Source organism: Pleurodeles waltl, chromosome 7, assembly GCF_031143425.1.
Source record: "Pleurodeles waltl isolate 20211129_DDA chromosome 7, aPleWal1.hap1.20221129, whole genome shotgun sequence".
Classification (NCBI taxonomy): domain Eukaryota; kingdom Metazoa; phylum Chordata; class Amphibia; order Caudata; family Salamandridae; genus Pleurodeles; species Pleurodeles waltl.
Window position 1 is genome coordinate 707,455,871 of NC_090446.1, and position 11,158 is coordinate 707,467,028.

At 40.9% G+C, this 11,158-nt stretch overlaps 1 long non-coding RNA gene across 1 annotated transcript; it reads right to left on the reverse strand.

The window, feature by feature from the left end:
• Nucleotides 1-969: 969 nt before the first annotated feature.
• On the reverse strand, nucleotides 970-10,107 carry LOC138304573 (uncharacterized). Its single transcript, XR_011205594.1, has 3 exons — nucleotides 9,908-10,107; nucleotides 9,664-9,778; nucleotides 970-8,175 (listed from the first exon to the last, which is right to left on the reverse strand). It is a non-coding gene; the product is annotated as an uncharacterized lncRNA (long non-coding RNA).
• Nucleotides 10,108-11,158: the final 1,051 nt, after the last annotated feature.

The following is an 11,158-nucleotide window of genomic DNA, read 5'->3' on the forward strand; positions in this document are numbered from 1 at the left end:
GTTGGGCCTAGCTCTGCCCTCCTATCCTGCCAGTAATGACCGATTAAGTCTCTCCTAAGCTCCCACTGTGTGTGGCTGTCTAAGAGGAATACACAAAGCCCTACACCCAGTCATGTGATCCAGGCAGGCTGCAGGCACCAAATGGCTAAGGCAAGAAAATGGCAGCTTTCTAAAAGTGGCATTTTTAGAACCATAATTTAAAATTCACCTTCACCATAAGTTAGAATTTTAAATTAGGATTCCAGAGATACCAAACTTGAAGGGGCTATCTCTTCCTATTTGGTAATTGCACTTATAGAATATAATATGGTGACTCCAATGACAATTTGTATGAGAAATAGGCCTTTCAAGAGCAAAAAGAGAATTCAAGAGCTTTTCACTACCAGGACACGTAAGACTTAAAAGAACATGTACATTGTTGATAAATACTTTGCACCCTGCCCTCTGGGCAGTCCAGGTTATTCTCGAGGGGTGACTTATATGTGTTAAAAAGGAAGGTGTGGGTCTGGTAAAAGGTTTTTTTTGCCAGGTCAACCTGGTAGGTTAAAACTGCACACACATGCTCTGCAAGGGTAGGCTTGAGACATGTTTAAAGAGCTACCTAATTGGGTGGCACAATCAGTGCGGAAGACCCACTAGTAGCATTTAATTTACAGGCCCTGGGCACATGTAGTTTACTTTTCTAGAGACTAATAAGTAAATTAAATATGCCAATTGGCTATAAGCCAACCATGTTTTAAGGAGAGAGAACATGCAGTTTAGTACTGTTGGCAGTGGTAAAGTGCTTGAAGTTCTAAAGCAAAACAATTCTGCAAAAAAGGAGAGGAGGAAGGCAAAAGGGTTTGGGATGACCCTGCAGACAAGCCAATTCCAACATAGCAAAAAGAAAAACAGCTTTATGACATTCATGATGCTGATGCCTAGCAAAGCACAATACAAAGCAAAATGGCGAAACTAAAGCACATAGCATTTAGTGCAACACTTTATTCATGTAAATCAAACACATACAATTATACATTCAAACCCATCACTAAGTCTTGTCAGATTCATGTTAAAATAACTTGTAAAAATAAAATAACTTGTTAATGCATATCAATGAATGCGATGGGGAACTACATTTTTCAACTATTAACATATGACATTTAAGACACATCCATAAAGAAATTCATTTTTGTGAAAACTATTACCTAACACAATAAGGAAACATATGATATGAAAATAAAAACTATAATACAGTTAGTATGAATATACCATATATTAAGTTACTAATCTAAAGTGAATGTACCTTAATATAGGCTTTGAGTACACTCTTTATGGTTAACCTAATAGAATTTCACACATCATAATGATAATATGGTCAGGTATAGATTATTATTGTGACATCAAAATAGCAGCCATATCTTGGCGGCATCAGTCCTCTTTCTGATGGTGAATCAAGCATTCACATCAAATCACAGTCTCTCATGTCAATGACACAAATCAAAATCTCGGAGGTTATCTCAGGCAATATTTTCTAGATGCCTCTAACTGCTTAATGTCACTGTAATGGATACTTCCTCTATTTTCAAGCTCAAACTCATCTTTTCTTTACCCTTCTCTGCTCTCTTTGCTTTCATTTTCTTCTACAACTTGAAACAACCAAACACAACTAAGGCAACACAGCACTATTATGGGTACAGGTCTCAGGATGCTGCCAACAATTCCTCTTCCTGGAGTTCCAAACCATCTTCCGACTACTGAAAAAACACTCCCTATTGCGTTCCAGGCACCTGCTGCTTCTTAACCCTTCAAATCCTCTTTCAGGTGTGTCATGTTCTTAATGGACTTCCTCAGCTCCTTAATGTTGTCCGGTACAACATTGTTGAACTTGCATCATCTTGAAAACTCTGCCCTCTTTTGCAAGAAGGATATCTAAAGCAAGTTGATTTTGCAAAACCACTGATCTTATGGGAACCATTTTTGTGTCTACTAACAAAAAGGCACCTGCTGTATTTGTCAATAATTTAACTACAATAGTTGATGTCTTCCTTATACTCAGATCATTTATGATCACTAACCCCAGATTGAATCATTGCACCAAAAATGTCTCCTACAACTTCTGAAGCACTGACACTCCTCATAACTCCAGTATTTAATTTCTCATCCCATACAGGATCATCAAAATGCTCAACAGAATAAATCTTTAGAATAACTGCTACTAAATAACATGTGCCATACCATTCCTTCAGTAATCTAAAATAAGCCTGTTTTCCACAAATGAAATACACTTCTGGTAAAATGAGGCCTTGGACAGCTAGCATGAATATCCAAACAGTTTTAAACAGAAGCACATGTCTATATTCACTTGTTCCTACAAAATCAGTGTCAGTTTTTCATCTAGGCATACATACTCATTGTTTCCCTAAATGTTACCATTCTAAGGTTCTAAGGCCCTTTGGCCACTTCTGCATGTGGTTTTTCTTTCTTTCCCCAGCCTTGGAACATTAATTTGTTTTCTACGTTTGTTCTCATTCCTCTTCTTCACTCTTCAACTTGTCCTATAAACTCCTTCTCCACTGGGGTCAGAACACAGGTCAAAATGTTTCTATGGGTGTAAACTGTACCAAGTGTTAATGTAGGTTTGAAAAATCCTCCTACTGAGTTAATGTTTTTAGTCTTAGCAATGTTGCTCAAATGTTTCATGATGGGAACAACCGGAAAAACATAGCCATAATTAGAATAATACTGGAAATATTCTTGTTGATGCAAAAGAGTCAGCAATAAACTACAGGAAATTCCATAAGTCACGGAAAGACTTGAATACATGATTACTTAAGTAACTGATGAAGGCAATTGGGAACACATATAACAATACTTATCCTCCATGGTGTCAATACCCTCACTAAGCAACTTCTAATAAACATTTGTAGAAAGATCTCCTATGGACCTGTCTACAAGTAATTCTTTTGCATCTAAATAGGACTTTATTTTGACTACAGGAACTGTATGAACTGCGGCACTTGTAGATCTAATGTCTCCTGATCTAGGTGTAGGATCTCCAGGCACAACTCTTTTTGATACAGCACTAGGTGCTTCATCAACATCTGAACAGTCAACCATTTTCGTCTCACCCGGTCCGTTCCAACTGTTGCTGCTGACTTACTCAGATCTCGCTTGGACTCTAATTTTGCTATTTCAGTTGCTTGCTCATCCCCAACGGCGTGTCTAGCTGCTCTCCTCAACTTACTCTAACCAACCCTACAGAGGCAATTGCTGTTACATCAAGAGGACCAGGAACGTTGCAAGTATGTGCTGCATGGACCCAGTTGGAGAGACCAGTGCACTTTACAGCTGTTGTAGTCACCAACACCACCTGGTGAGACCCTCTCCACTGAGGCTCTCAGAAGGATTTCCACACATGCTTTTTCACCACGAATCAGTCACTGTGATCAAGGTCATGGCACAGCTCCTGCTATGGCTGGACAGTAGCTTCTCCAACCTGATGAGACAGAAAACTAGTCACGTCAGCCAATCCATTGTAATAATCTAGTACCATGCCATCTGTAATGTTCACAAGTGCATTTGCATGCACAGCTGGTAGCCTCATGGTATGACCCATGATAATTTCATGAGGAGATAAACTGGTTTTCCCGTCTGGAGTACTGTGCAACCTCATCAACATAAGGGGCAATGCATCAGGCCATTTCTGTGAGGTGGAAGCACAGACCTTCGCAAATCTGGATTTCAAAGTTCAGTTCTCTTGCTCCACCAAGCCAGAAGCCTCAGGTCTGTAAGATCAATGTAGCCTTTGCTCAACTTGCAATGTCTCACACAGTAATCTCAAGACCTCACTACTGATTTGAGTCCCACTGTCTAACACTAGAGAAGTTAGAAATCTGAACCTGGGGATTAATTCCCTAAGCAACAGGAATCCGAACCTGGGGTTTAATTTCCTAAGACTGCAATTTATCTTAGTTGGTTAAGCCTAAACCCAACAACAGATGACACACACAATAACAAGGACATATCTCAGTCTATTACATGCGGATAACTCAATGAAATTGAGCTGCATCCTGTTGAAGGGTCCTACCGGTCTTCCTATGTGACTCAGTTTAACTGTAGTACTCTTTCCTACATTACTCTGCTGACAAGTGACACATCGGTGACAAAGAGCTTCTGCCATTAACCTGAATCTAGGGTTAAGCCAAGTCTGACAAAACAAACACGCCATAGCGTCACATCCCACATGAGCAGGACCATTGTAATGCCTTACCATAGTTGGCAACAAACTGTTAGGTATCGCAACTCTTCATCAACTGCAACCCAAACATCATTCACAACCTGCTTTACTCCAATCCTGCTGGTCTTCCTCTGACACTTCTTCTTGCAAACCTTTGATCTCATCCCAGGTATGTGTAAGAGATTGTATCTTGTCTCATCATTTCCCTTCTTTGTATACTCTCTGTTAAAGTCAGTACAATTTAAAGCAAAGTACATAGCCACCTTATTGGCATAGTTATTGCCAAAAGTAACATAATCAGTGGCTTTGCGGTATGCAGAGCACCTCACAACCACGTTTTGGGCAGGCAACTGCAATGCATTCAGCAAATTGTGCACTTTATCTCAATTTTGGCTGTGTGTACCAGAAGAGGTAATAAACCCTGTCTGGTACCATAACTGTCCAAAATCAAGCACCACACCAAAACCATACTGACTATCAGTACAATTGGTCTCCTTCAGCTGTTTATAAACACAGCAAGCTCTTGTAAGAGCAACTAATTCAGCTACTTGGGCAGAAAAAACTCCTTAAAGCCAGGAGGCTTCAACCACACATGAGACAGCACATATTGTGTTAGCAGCTCTCAGGTTTCATCATGGTCTCTAAAACAGGAGCCATCAACAAACAATACATAATCAGACTTGGGAAGTGGAACATCTAGAATATCAGGTCTTGGCTAGGTGCATAGTTCAGTGACATGCTCAACCTAATCCATACCATTTGCAATTTTATCATTAACAAGTGAAAGTAAAAGAGTATCAGGATTTATTGTTGTACATCTCTTTAGGGTGACATGCAGTATAGCCAATACGTTTTGTACATAATGAGTAAGCCCAGTGCTCCTCAGATACTGAACCTTGTTGCCTATTAACAATATTTCCACGGAATAGGGAACAAAATCATTCAAAGGATGACACATCAAAATACTTTTCCACTGCTCTATGCTAACACTAGCTGCAGCAACTGACTTGAGACAGCTGGGCAAAGCAGAAGCTACAAGATCAAGAGGGGCAGAAAAATAAGCCAGTGGCCTGTTTGCGTTTCCATGAGACTGAGTCAAAACTGACAGAGCTCATCCCTCCCTCTCACAGCAGTACAAAGTAAAACATTTGTTGTAATCAGCCATTCCCGGAGCAGCGGCACAACAGAGATTTTCTTTCTACTCTGTGAAGGCATGTCAAAAGTTGTCATCCAATGGTAAAAGTTTGGTCAAAAGGGAAAAGTTTGGAATCCACTGGCGACAGTAGCTAACCATTACCCAAAACATTCTGACTTTCTATGTTGTTGGGGGATTTATTTTCAATATTCATGAAATTCTTTCTTGTGACACCTTCCTTGCACCTTTCACAATGTGGTGTCCTAGGAGGAAGAATTTCTTCTTACAATACTGCAATTTTGTGTGGGATACTTTATGTCCATTCCCATCTAAGTGGTTCAACAAGGCAATTGTATGGTGCATGCATGCTTCCTGAGTATTTGACACCACCAGCAGTTCATCAATATACTGAATTAGGCCTGAGTGAAACGGCATCTTGTGGGACTCCCGATTCTTCTTTAGAATCTGATTTAAGATGGTCTAACTCTCCGTGTACCCTAGTGGGACTCGGCACCATGCTAAAAAACGACTACTGATTGGACATGCAAACAGAAACTGGCTCTTTTCATGCAACGATATGGAGAAAAAAGCCTTGCACAGGCCACAGTGAACCTCTCGGCTTCACATGGAATTTAAAACAAAATTACTGCTGGATTCGGTACCACGACACAATAAGGAACAACTATCTCATTTACCTTTTTAAGGTCCTGGACAATGCAATATCTTCCGCTGAGATTCCATAGTCCCATAATGGGAGAGTTACATGGACTTCCCAATTTTTCTTTTGAAATTCCCTGCTCTATCAAGGATTCAATCATTGGGGTTATACCTGAAATGGTTTCGGTGCCATATTGCATAGTGGCATTCTTGGATACACAGCATTCTGTTTTACAGTTATCTTAATAGGCTCAACACCATGTATGAGATCAATCTCTTTTCCCAAAAGGTCCCAAACTTTAGGTGACACAGCATCTCTCAAATCTGTGGGCAAATCATTACAGGTCAAGACTGGAACAATTTGACATTTGGGGTCTGAGTCACAATTTTAATTGCCACATCCTCATCATTGGTATGACTTGCTATGCCTTTTGGTGTGCAATTGATAGAATAATTTACCTTGCATAACAAGTCACATCCAAGCAAGCTCATAGACTTGAATCACACACCACAAGTTGGTGTTCATCCTCGAAAGTTCCTATTTTGACGGGGACAGCTTCTGTCACTGAGCTGGTCAATGGCTGATTTACAACACCTACAATTTGTATTCATTTTCTTTCCTGAGAGGGGTAGGTTGGAAACCTCTGCTTTTCTCACAGTAGAGCAGGTAGAACCTGTGTCAACCAAAAATGACACTTGGTGGCCATTCACGTTACCATCAACATTTGGACCACTCTGATCTACCTCTAGGAATGCGCCAAGCATGCACTCCTCCTCCCCCTCAGGCACCATCATTGGGACGTGTCCAAAAGATTTCCATCATTTCAATTAACTAACAGCAACTGACATGCAAGCTGATTTGAAGTCACATTTGCAACCTGAATTAAATTCGGTTTGGGAAACATTTAATTGTTGTTGGGGTATTGGAGCTTGTGGAACTTGCATCTGCTGTCTCTGGGACACATTTAAATTTTGCACTTGGGGTCTCTGCACGCTCTATCTTTGGACCAGATTACCTTCTTGCATCTGCACCAATCCATTTTTCTGCATCTGATTATTTGTAGCATTAAGAGGACACTCCCTCTTCCATTGACCCTATTGGCCACACATGTGACAAGTGTTAGTTCTTTTTAAAGTTATCACATCCACAACTCCATTCGGATCTTAAGGATCACCACATCCTCTACCTTGTTGCTGAAAGCTCCCTCTTTATACACTCCCTGCAGTCTGCCAGCATTCCCTGCAAACTGTGAATTCTGAGTTCTATGTACAGCATTCAATTGTAACACCATCAACTTTTCCTTCAACTTTTTCTGCTTTATCAGGGGATCTCATCAATTGTTTTGTTCTGCCAGCAAATCAAATGCTGCTGATACATGGTATTCACTTCTGCTTTCAATCCCTGAACAAATCTGAATACAAAATGACCCATATATTTCGCCTCTATGGAATCAGTGCCATTGAAATGCTTGAAACCTGCAACAATCTCTCATAATAGGAATGGATTGAGTCCTTGGACTTCTTAGTCATTCTGTCAATTCTCAGTCAATCAATATATATATGGGACATCTTTTCTTTCAAAAACACAATCACCTTCTGATGGTTCTTCATCACCTCTTCTGATGTGCATTTTTCACTTGGGGGCATGTTAACAAGAAATGATGCATCACTGTAGCAAAGCTGCGGTACTGCAGATTCTGATGCCATGGTAGCATTGTATTTGCAATATGACGCACCATGACGAAAGGAGCCAGTCAGCTTAATAAAAAGTGACGCAAACCTGTGCGTTGCATTGTTAGGAAATCTGACGCTACTGCTGCAAAAGTGATGCTGGGCTGATTAGTGTCACATAGAATGCTCCAAAGGGTGGTGCACTGCAAATTATATGAAAAACGGTATAACACAGTAACAAAAAGGCCAGGGCCAGTGTGACAATGTAAAACAAAGAGGTTGTTACAGGTTTATTATTTCGTGAATAGTCCAAAAAAGTAAGTTGTTTGATAGATGCCCAAATAGGCAATGTAGATAACAACGACCAAATAATTTACAAATAGAAAAAAACAAAAAGTCCTTATGTCCTTGTAGCCGTAGCAGGTGCATAGACTGGTAATAAGTTTGCGATGAATGGCCAACGCGTTTCGCCCAACATAGGGCTTCTTCAGGGCTAAAAACATAACCAAAATAGACATATATATTCTATGATATGGTACAAAGTAAATAAATAAAGGTGAAAAAGTAAAAGTACCAAAGATATTGTAAGAGAGAAGGAAGTGTCAGAGAATTAGCAAAAGAACCACTTAAAATCTCAGTCGAAATAGTGTGTGCCAACAGATGTTGAAGATTAACCAACCCGTGCACGAACAGATCAAGGTCATGCATGATCATGCGGCGTATGCCAATATATAAGATAAAATTATAATAGTTCTCATCAAGTGTGTAAAGCAAGTTAGTAGTCCATGTCAAAAGATAGAAAAGTAGTCAAAAGAGTTAAAATATAAACAGTGAAAACATTTTTTATATAAGCATCAAATTGTGCAACAAGAGATCTAGAAAAATCATACCCCAAAATATAGCCAGTCAATGGTAACACAAAGGCCCATATTTATACTTTTTGACGCTAAACTGCGCTAACGCAGTTTAGCGTCAAAAAATTTAGCGCCGTCTAACGCCATTCTGAAGCGCCATGCGGGCGCCGTATTTATGGAATGGCGTTAGCCGGTGCAAGCAGACCGGCGCTGCCTGGTGTGCGTGGAAAAAAACCACGTAGACCAGGCAGCGCCGGCGTTGGGCAAAAATGACGTTAGGGCGTCTTAAAATGGGGCAAGTCAGGTTGAGGCAAAAAAATCGCCTCAACCCGATTTGCGCCATTTTTTTACGACGCCCAGACGCCATTTCATGACTCCTGTCTTAGTAAAGACAGGAGTCATGCCCCCTTGCCCAATGGCCATGCCCAGGGGACTTGTGTCCCCTGGGCATGGTCATTGGGCATAGTGGCATGTAGGGGGGCACAAATAAGGCCCCCCTATGCCACCCAAAAAAAATTAAAAAATATTAAAAATTATACTTACCTGAACTTACCTGAATGTCCCTGGGGTGGGTCCCTTCATCCTTGGGTGTCCTCCTGGGGTGGGCAGGCGTGGCAGGGGGGGTCCCTGGGGGCAGGGGAGGGCACCTGTGGGCTCATTTTGAGCCCACAGGCCCCTTAACGCCTACCCTGACCCAGGCGTTAAATAGTGGCGCAAATGCGGGGTTTTTTGACCCGCCAACTCCCGGGCGTGATTTTTGCCCGGGAGTATAAATACGACGCATTTGCGTCGCCTTCATTTTTTTAGTCGGGAACGCCTTCCTTGCATCTCATTAACGCAAGGAAGGCGTTCACGCAAAAAAATGACGCTATTTGCCAATACTTTGGCGCTAGACGCGTCTAACGCCAAAGTATAAATATGGCGTTAGTTTTGCGCCGAATTTGCGTCGAAAAAAACGACGCAAATTCGGCGCAAACGGAGTATAAATACGGGCCAAAGTGTATAGGTATAATAGTCACCTAAGGGAAGGATTCCAAAAATAAATCTGGTAAGTATGATATGTACCAGAAATGAGAGTGAAAACCTCAAAATAATGAGGGAAAAGAGAAAGGAGACGAGAGGCTTACCGTAAAATGAAATACTGAACAAGTAACTCCGCAATGAGTAAGAAGTTCAAAACAATATATGTATAGCCAGCCCGAGGAAGACATATAGATATGTATTTGGCTCACGAAATAATGTCTAAAAATAAAAAGACCAAAGGGTCTCAGTTAGGTGCTGCAATGAGTAACGAGCAAAAACTATGCAAATAACAAAAGAGAAAAGTGAAAAGAGAGGGGAAGAACCTTTAACGGTTCAGTGAGGACTTACCAACCGTGGGTAAATAATATATGGGGCGGCAGAATTGTAAGTCGAAAAAACCGCTGGGGCGCACGTGTATTCAGCGCGACGCGCTGATCCCTAATGCACGAAAATTCAGCCGCGGTCCAGGAACCGCAATGTAGATCTAAAAGCGGAACCCGGTCCCAAGGCACGAAATATATGCCCGAGACCCGGAAGTGAGAGCAGTAAACTCCCTAGCGTAAGGGAAAATGAAATAAAAACAAAAGACGGACTAGGACGGCCGCCATATTAGGAGAGGAGTAGTGAAAAAAGTGTGTATAGAGGAGGATGCAATTATGCCAATACAATTGTGTCCAGTCAGTAAAACGAACTGAATAATTAGTGTATCCCACAACAAAAAATCAAAAAGAGAAGGGAAAATGAATAAAAATGAAAAGAATTAATGGTGATAGTAAGAAAAAGAGTGATAAAGAGAGAAACATTGGAACCATACAAAGAACCACAATAGAAATAAAAATAAATATAGATAAATAAAGATAAAGATAAAAATAAAAATAAAAATAAAAATAAAGTGTCCTATTGTGACTCAAGTACAAATATATATTCTTCATTAAATGGACCAGTAAATATATTATATATGATGTATAATATACAGAAACGAGTACAGAAAAAACCCCAACTGTCCACAATGACTGACTGTAAAAAGTGATGGCATGATTGCAAGCACAGGGCAAAGGAGAAACTGATCAGCAACCTCAAGGAAGCATTGCAGATTGGAGATGGAAGTCTGGTGTCCCAGGAGCAGCTGGATGCACTGAAGGAAATCGTGGCAGCTGTCATCTCAGAGGAGTCAGCGGCTGGAGGCCCTGGACATGAAGTACTGCCTATGATGAGCAACAAGAGCCACATGGTAAGTTGCAACAAGGGGCAATGAGGCAACTATGTAATTCGTAAGGCACAGGCAGCTATGTCCCAGAGCTCCACCTCACTGTCTGCAGGTGAACAGGGTAGTATGCTGGCTCATCTATGGTTAAACATCAAATAAATGTAATTTGCATTGACTGGTTACAATTTGCACAGCTCATTCCAGATCCGTCACCTTCCTCCCTTCAATGTGTGAAGTGCAGCATCAGTCCACGTTCACCTTTCTTTGTATACTGTCTCTGGCAGTGGAATGTACTACATCACTCACCACAACTACAAGTCCCAGAATACAAAGCACTGGAACAATACATTATTTATGCACACTGATACCCTGCACAACCTGACTGTGACAAT